Source organism: Ochotona curzoniae, unplaced genomic scaffold (assembly GCF_017591425.1).
Source record: "Ochotona curzoniae isolate NIBS_2020 unplaced genomic scaffold, NIBS_Ocur_1.0 contig_4389, whole genome shotgun sequence".
Taxonomy (NCBI): Eukaryota; Metazoa; Chordata; class Mammalia; order Lagomorpha; family Ochotonidae; genus Ochotona; species Ochotona curzoniae.
Window position 1 is genome coordinate 1 of NW_024466264.1, and position 7,833 is coordinate 7,833.

The 7,833-nt window shown below is 57.9% G+C and overlaps 1 long non-coding RNA gene across 1 annotated transcript; it reads left to right on the forward strand.

The window, feature by feature from the left end:
* The first annotated feature begins 268 nt into the window (after positions 1-268).
* Positions 269-7,185, forward strand: LOC121160180. The gene is made up of 3 exons (XR_005884511.1): positions 269-340; positions 6,500-6,599; positions 7,134-7,185. It is a non-coding gene; the product is annotated as an uncharacterized LOC121160180 (long non-coding RNA).
* The last annotated feature ends 648 nt before the right edge of the window (positions 7,186-7,833 follow it).

Genomic DNA, 7,833 nt, shown 5'->3' on the forward strand with positions numbered 1-7,833 from the left:
AGCTGCCATGCACACACCAGCCCAGGCCTATGGTGCTGGGGCCACAGGCGAGCTGATCCCGGGAAGGGATGGGATGGGACGGGAAGGGATAGTAAGCTGGGGGCTGACAGTCACCATGGCCAGCAGCCGCAGGGCGGGGCTCCAGCGCTCACTCTCCACTTCCCCTTCTGCTGCTGGTGCGGGCCCCATTGGCGCATGCACGCACCCTCGCGGCAGTGGGCGGGGCTGCGGGACGCTCAGGGCAGAAGAGGCACTTCCTGTGCCCCCCACCCCACCAGGCCTTCTAGAACATTCCAGGCCAACGGAGGCGCCAGGCAGCCTGAGTGCGTGCGTCTTTCGGGTAGGCCTCTTGCCGTCCGTGTGGCTGAAGGCAGGTGGCACACAGAGAGTGGGTCCGAGGAGGGGGTCCGTGTGGGGGCGAGCGGCAGCTGGCTGAGGCTCTGGCTTGAGGCGGCAGCCACCGGCCACGGGGGGAAGGTTCCAGAAAGGAGGGGCGAGGGAGGCTGGCACCTGAGGGCCCGTGGTCAGGGCCTGAGGCGGCCGCTGTGGGCTTCTGCTGAGGACCCGATTCGCGGGTGACCAAGCCGTCCCTGCAGAGCCCCGTCCTCGGCGTGCCAGGCCCCTTTCCCTGCGGGAGTGCCCGCGCCTGGATCCCGTGCTGGCTTGGCCTGCCTGAGCCCTGGTCCCTGGGGTGGCAGCGCCCCTGCCCCCACACAGCCTGGGCCTCCTGGGCGCCATGCCCTTGGCGCCGTCCCGGGCCTGCACTGCTCACGGCCAGGCCCCGTGGTCAGTGGGTCGTGGGTCTGCTGAGCCCCTGCCTGCACCTGTTGCGGGCTGTGGGAACCACTGGCTGGGGCTTCCTCCTGGGTGAGCAAGAACGCCCACATTGTCGTGCTGCCCTCCTCCCTGGGCCTGCGCCTTGACTCTGACCCTTGCCAGCCAGCTTGACCTGCCTCCTCCCTCCTGGTCCCAAAGTCTCAGTGGGGAGTGGGCGGGTGAGGCGCCTGCTCTGTGCTCCTCACTTCCAAGGGACCAGAGGACACGCTGCTTGGGCCAGCCCAGGCAGGAAACGTTCTTGAGACTCATGGAGCCCTGGGCTGCAGGCGCCTCTCCTGACCCCTCTTCCTGCCTGGCCCCGGCTTGGGGCGTGCTTTCTCAGGATGCTGTGCCCTCCTCTCCGCTGCCCGGGCTACAAGGCGGCCCTCTTCTCATTTGGCGCCTGGGCCTCTGCAGGGCACCCAGTTCTGCTGGCCAAGCTGAAGGCCACCTTCCCTGCCGCCATGCCGAGCAGGCCTGGCCAGCCCCCCTGTGTCCTCCTGCTTGGCAGCCTGCAGGTTCCCGGGTTCTGGTCTCCTAGGTGGGACTTGGTCTACCTTCAGGCTGTTGTTTCTCACACGCTGCCGGGTGCCCACGGTTCTGTTCCCTCTGATTCCTCTGTGGAGCCGCTGAGCTTTCTGTTGGTTCTGCTGGCTCCTGGAAGATGTCGCCCGGGCTCCCAACCCGCTCACTGTCCCCCTCGCACGATCCAGTCACAGGTGTGCTGTGCCCCGCCGATCTCCTCTGTGCATCTCCTTCTCGGTTCCATTCCGTTCCTCCTGTTTGTCTAGTTCTCCGTAAGAGTTGTCTGAAGATTTCCCCCAAATCTGTCCTGTGTGTCCTGAGGTTGTCTTTGGCTCCGTTCATTAAGATGGAGAGAAAGATGGGGAGGCCAGAGGCAGGGGAGAGAGAAGAGAGAGAATGAGTGTGATTGTAACTTGGGGGCACTTAGTGCACTCCTCTGATACGCGGGACACGTGTGCCTGGGTGTGGCTGCGAGCAGCTCTCGGGAATTGCAGCTACTCCCCACGTGGACGGCGGCAGCGGGCCAAGTCTGCGGGCCGTGGTCACTGCCTTTCAGGATGCTGGTCAGCAGGTCGGGAAGTAGAGTGAGATTGGAATGCAGGCAGTTGGATACGGGACGTGGAGATGTCAACTGGTGTCTTGACGCAGTGGAATTGGTCACCTTCTGTTTTTCGTTTCAGAACGTTCATGTGATTCCTTTGATAAGTCCTGTTGAAAGCTTTTCCTTTGTGAAACCATAATTGTTCTGTCCTCTGTATGCTGTTCTCACAGCAGTCATGGAAAGGTTCCAGGAGACAGCTGGAACAGAATTCAGGCGTGAGACACACTGGCGGTGAGCAAGGCAGCAGGTGTGCGTCAGAGCAGGTGGGCACCTCTCCCGCCACGCGGAAGGGACATGACAGAGCACAGTGGAGAGGGCTCATGAGACAGCCGGGGCCACGAGCTGAGCTGAGCTGGGCTGAATCCCCGTGGGATGGAGCAGGTAGGTGCCCCAGGGGAGAGCTGAGCCCAGAGATGTGTAAGGATAAGGACGGCAGGGCCGGGAGGAGCCAGGACGCAGGCTTGAGCCAGGACGGACAAGTCAAGGCAAGAAATCCGGAGAGGTGGCCGGCTGCTGGCGTGCACACGGGGCAAACGCGTGCCCAAGGGCAAGATTCGGTTACGGGTGGGGTTTCTATAGCACGAGGCAGCTGAGGGCCGGGCGGGGAGGGCATTGCTGTGCAGCCTCTCGGGATAGATGTTGGAGGAAGTTGAGCTGGGTGAGGGGCAAGGCGTGGTGGGAGGCGGCTGAGGCGTCAGGAAGCAGGAGAGTGTGTGAGTGGGACAGAGGGCTGAGGTGAGCTTCCCGTCACGTGGCTGATGTGTGAAGATGGAGCAGAAGCGCATCTCAGTAGTGACCCCCCGCCAGCTGCCTGGTGAAGGGGGAACCTGAGGAGCAGTTGCCATAGAGGCCGCTCCCCTGGGGTGTGAGGAGTCCTGATGCTCCCTGGAGCTGGGGTCTGCAAGAGTGTCAGGTTGCAGGTGGAGCACAGGTCCCGCGGGTGGGAGGATGTGGGGCAGTGAACTCAGTGCACAGGAAAAGGGCAAGGAAGAAGGCGTGATGCACCCAGGGGCTTGACCGATCAGCGAGGCCCTAGCCTTGCAGTAGTCTGGGGCCGGCGAGCCGTGGTGAGCGTCAGTGTTTCTCCCCTTGCCGCGTGGGTGTTATTCTGATCCGTGTGCTATTGACCGGTCCGTGACCCTTTCCCAGAGCTGGAAGGAGGAGGGGGGGCCTTGGCAGCCCTTGAGGAGCTGTGTGTAGAGACCCAGCAGGAAGAGCCCTGGAAGCTTTGTTTCAAGAATGTGCTGAAGAGAAGTTGACGTGCTGTGTGTACGAATTTGCGGAGGAGAGCTGGAGGGAGCGTGTGGCAGGTGTGGGACCAGCGACGGGCCTGAGGCTGGCAGCAGCACAGGAGTAAAGCAGCCTTCCTGGCAGCGGAGGCGTGCTGGGGGCAGTGTCTCACTCCAGTTGGAGTGGCTCGGGGGCACTGCTGCCACGGCCGTGGCCAGCTCAGGTAGGACTGTGATTGGGACTGCAAACAGTGCATTGCGCTAGGAACAGAAGCAGAAAGGACAAGGAGTGAAGTCAGAGATCCCTGGAGGCCAGCTCCGAAGATGAGGATGGGAAGGCAGACTGAGGGACTGGACTGCCTGTGCCTCTGGTGGGATTACTGGGAGGAGTCGGTGGGAGTCAGGAATGGTCTGAGGTGCGAAGGCTGCCGCTCTGGTGTGGTGGGGTGCTGCGCCCACCTGACGAGGTCGGTGGTGTGGGAGCAGACCTCGGCTAAGTCCTCTTTGTCTTGCTGGCGGCCTTGGCAGTGACTGAGAGTGGCTGCGCTTGGCAGCTGGGCAGCGACGGCAACAGCTATAGCCAGCTTGCCTTTTGTGGCAGGGGTCCCTCGGGCTGTGAGAAGACCCGTCTTGACCACAGTGGGCATCGGGGTGGACGGTGTTAGAGGCATGCTGACAGTCTGTGTGAGTGTGTATGATCTGTCCATTGGCTAAGATCAACGGTAACAGTTTGTTGGGAGGTTGTGTGTTGAGGCGGGGACCCAGCCTCAGGGACCCTCTAGGGATGTGGGGAAGAGGAGGCATTGTCACGGGAGCCCTCGGTGATTGCCAACCCAGCAGTAAAGGGGGCATTTGGAGGCACTGCCATCGATGTACCAAGCAGGGGCTTGGGCACATGAGTGTGCGTGAGGTGGTGACATGCAGTCATGGGAAGGGGGAAGTCAGGGCAGGAAGTCTTGGGCTGAGAGAGGCAGCAGTGGACAGTGCCTGTGGGCTGGAGGGGGGACATGAGGTACTTGGGCGCAAGATGGTGATGTAGACTGACAAGGCAGTAGCTGGGAAGCTCTTGCAGTCCGTGGGAGGGTCGTGTTGTGAGGACCGAGGGAAGGCGGCTTTCTGGGGCTCAGGTACGGGAGGATGCCATTCCCGGGATCCTTAGGCCCCGGGCCAGCCGTGCCGAACTCTGTCGAATTCCCTGGAGAAATAGGCCCCAGGGTGGGAGAGTCCCCTGCCTTTTGGACCAGAAACCGAGTTTTTGTGCCCGAGAGCCATGAGTGTAGATTAGGAGGGGGTTTCTGTGGGTTGAGCAGGTGTAGGGCCTTGGGAAAGCGCCTGCGTCAGAGTTTGGGAAGGGGATGGTGAGGGGGAGGTCTCCTGTGAGGGACGATCTGGTTTGCCTTTGGAACTTTGTATGGGGTTTTAGCATGAAGAGGGAAGTTTGGAATCTGGCCCAGGAAACAGAGGAGATGTGCTTTGCGGGTGGAGACAAAGGGAGTATAATGCGTGCTGGGGGCCATGGGAGTGGAGCAAGTGGGGGCGCAGGAGGTCTCAGGACGGTGACAGAAGTGGAAGCTATCACTTTCTCTGACTTAGCCCATAACCTTTCTCAGCTGGAAAGCTCCCAACACTAGTGGTATGTTGGAGACAGGTCCTTTGGGAGGGACTGCAGCATAGATAAGCACCAACATATTGAAGAAGTGTGCTGGGCGCAAGAATACTAGGGACTAGATCTGCCTGGAGGGCCTGCTCAAAGACGCGAGGCTGGCCTCTAAACTTTGGGGTCGCATGGACCCAGTGAGCTACTGTTATCGGGTGCAGCCAGTGATAGCCAGCACCCCTTGACAGTGGGCAAGTGAAATGTGGCTGTGTCCCCTACCCTCTGTCCTGAAGGTGGGTCCTAACAACAATGGAATGATAATTGCATGCTCAACAGCCCCCTTCCTAAATTAGCCAGGATATTGGATGCAGACAAGTCCAGCTAGTCTCGGCATTGTTAGCTACAAGCCCAGTTCCTGTTCCTGCACATCCCAAGGAGCACTAATCAACTCCTTAGCCCACAACACTTAGGTGAGACCTGTCAACTGAGAGGGGATGGTATTGCATTGTTGTGTAACCACACCCCTCACAAGCCCCTTTAAAAGGCCCATGAGGCAGGGGCTCTCTCTCTTTCTGGCCAGGTGCTTCCATTATTCTGGCACCTCGACTCTTGGCTGACCCAGCACAGGTACTGCCCTGAGCATGGTCCCTCTGTGCTGCTTAGAAGGGGCAATGGTTATAATAACGTTGTTTCTGGTTTGTGTGCCGTCAGGAGTTCCAGGAGAGACATGGCCTAGCAGTAGTAGAATGTGGGCAGAGGAGCCAGGGAAAGGTGAATGTCTGCGGCTTTGTAAGTGTGCCCAGGACTTTGTGAGTGTGTCCGGGTTATTCGTTGCACGTCTCTAAGGATAACTTATATTGTTGGGGAAGCTGGGACATAGGTTTTCAGCTTCGTGGATGGACTTAAGGATGTGATTCATTGGATTATGACTGGTTGGATTGCTGTATGGACTTGTGATTTGTTATTGTATTATCACCAAGCTTAGTTAATAAAGTCTCCTTAGTAAACCTTAAGTTTGATCTCGCTCGCACCTGCAACACTACTGAGCAAGGCGAGAATGAGGTTCAGACCGGATCGACAATGAGTGGCTGGGGAAATGGTGCAGAGGAATTGTGAAGGCATCCTTTAGGTTCTGGATGGGAACGGAGGAGCAGCAGGGAAGATCTGAGAGCAGAGCGCAGGGGTTAGGCACAGCTGTGCGTGGGGGACGGACAGAGGCATCCGTGTCAGAGGGCCTGTGCTTGGACCGCAAGCCCTGGGCACACAGCTGTGTGCAGAGTGCGGGAGAAGCGGTTTGTGTGGGGGAAAGAAACTGCACTTGGCGTGACGGAAGTGTGATGTTGCAGAGACAGCTCTTAGTACGGTCAGCTGTGCTCACATCTCACAATTGTGCAATTCAACAACAACAAAAAAATATATTTCCAAGTTGAAAAGATATTTTGATAATTCTTCCCCTCCACCTGCAGTATTCTCACGATGATTTTGAAAGCCCTCATTTACTAAGAAGGCCATGTGAGTAAACTGGCTTTCTTTGGGCCACTGTTCTGTGGCCCCGCAGTCCCCTCTTCCTGACCTTCCATGCCTTGTATCCATGGGCGTTCCTGACACCGCAGCCGTGTAGTGTGTAAGCTGGTGCATGGTTACTGCTCCTGAGATCTCCCCTTTGTCCTGGGGGGGACACGGGGAGCCTGCAGCCCTGGCACCAAGCTGCTGCTAACTTCTCACCTGCAGGTTCAGCTCCTGCAGGAAACCATGATCCTGCTTGCCCTACTGCTCGTCGTGGGGCTCCCTCTGGTGGAGAGCAATGGCACTGCCGTTAGTGAGCAACGTTGTAAGTGTAGGGGCTGGGACTTCACTGGAGTTGAACTGGACATTAGGAAAGGTGTGGTGGGGTTGGATCATCGGAGCCTACTGAGTGTGGACAGTGGTGTGTGAGGGCGATGGGGGTGGCCTCACTAGCAGAAGAGGGTCCAGTGGGTGGCTTGCTTTTCCCAAGAACCTGACGGGGTGGGGTTGGGGGTGTGGGCGTGGTACCTTCCCATCAGGTCAGGCCACAGTGGCCGTGTCCAGTGCCGTCCCAGAGGACACTGGCCCATGGCAGCTTCCTGCCCTCCTGGGACAGGTGGCCTCACCTGCAGAATACAGTTCTCGCACCCATGGCTGCCATGTGGCACTTCCTCAATCCTGTCTCTGAGGGCAGAATACTTCAGTGCTGCCTGGCTTTGCTCATGGACCTGGTGATGGACAAAGGCTGTGCCAGGGCTGGGCCTGCAGTGGCTGTTCTGGGAGGAGGTGGAATTGGTTGGTAGTGGTGGGTCAAAGTCATGAAGGTGAGATCTCTAACGCCTCTTTCCTCCTCTCTCAGGGACCTTTAATGTGACCTGTTCTGAATGTTGGAGTCTCAATACATTCCAATGTCATAGAGTTAAAACCTGCCCCTATGAAGTTAGGCGCTGCCTGACTCTGTCTATGCGTGAGTACCTTTAATCGTGTCAACGTTGAGGCTAGGTCCTGAGCAGTTTTCAAGGCAGGGCCAGTCTGCTGTCTGTGTCCCTCACCATGATCTCTGTTGGCCCTGGCATCTTCCTGTCCTGAGAGCAAATTCCCAGGGACTAGGGTCTGCTTCATGATGGGCGATGTGTACTCTCCTGCACTGACGGGGATTGTGGCAGGTGGGAGGAGCTGTGTAAAGAACTGCCTCATGTCCAGGGCAAGGAGACTGGCTGGGCCACAGAGCCGCGGTCCTTGTCTGACTTGGTCATGTGGTAGACTCCAGTGGCACTTCTTGCCATATGGTCATGTGAGGAGTGCTTGTCACCAAGTGGGTGCAGGGGGGTATAGATGTTTTGGTCAGTGCCAAATATTTTTTTCCTCTGTTTTCAGCTCTTACTGTAAAATCATGTCGTGCACAATGGCCAGCCGTCTTAAGCCTGTGTTAACTTTTTCAGAGTGTGATGAACATAAACAGGTGGACCATATTTGGACAGAGTGAGCCAAAAAATGAAAAGTTTAGGTAGAGATTTTTAAAACTTTTTTCTTTGCCGTCTGCCCACAAATAGCAAGAA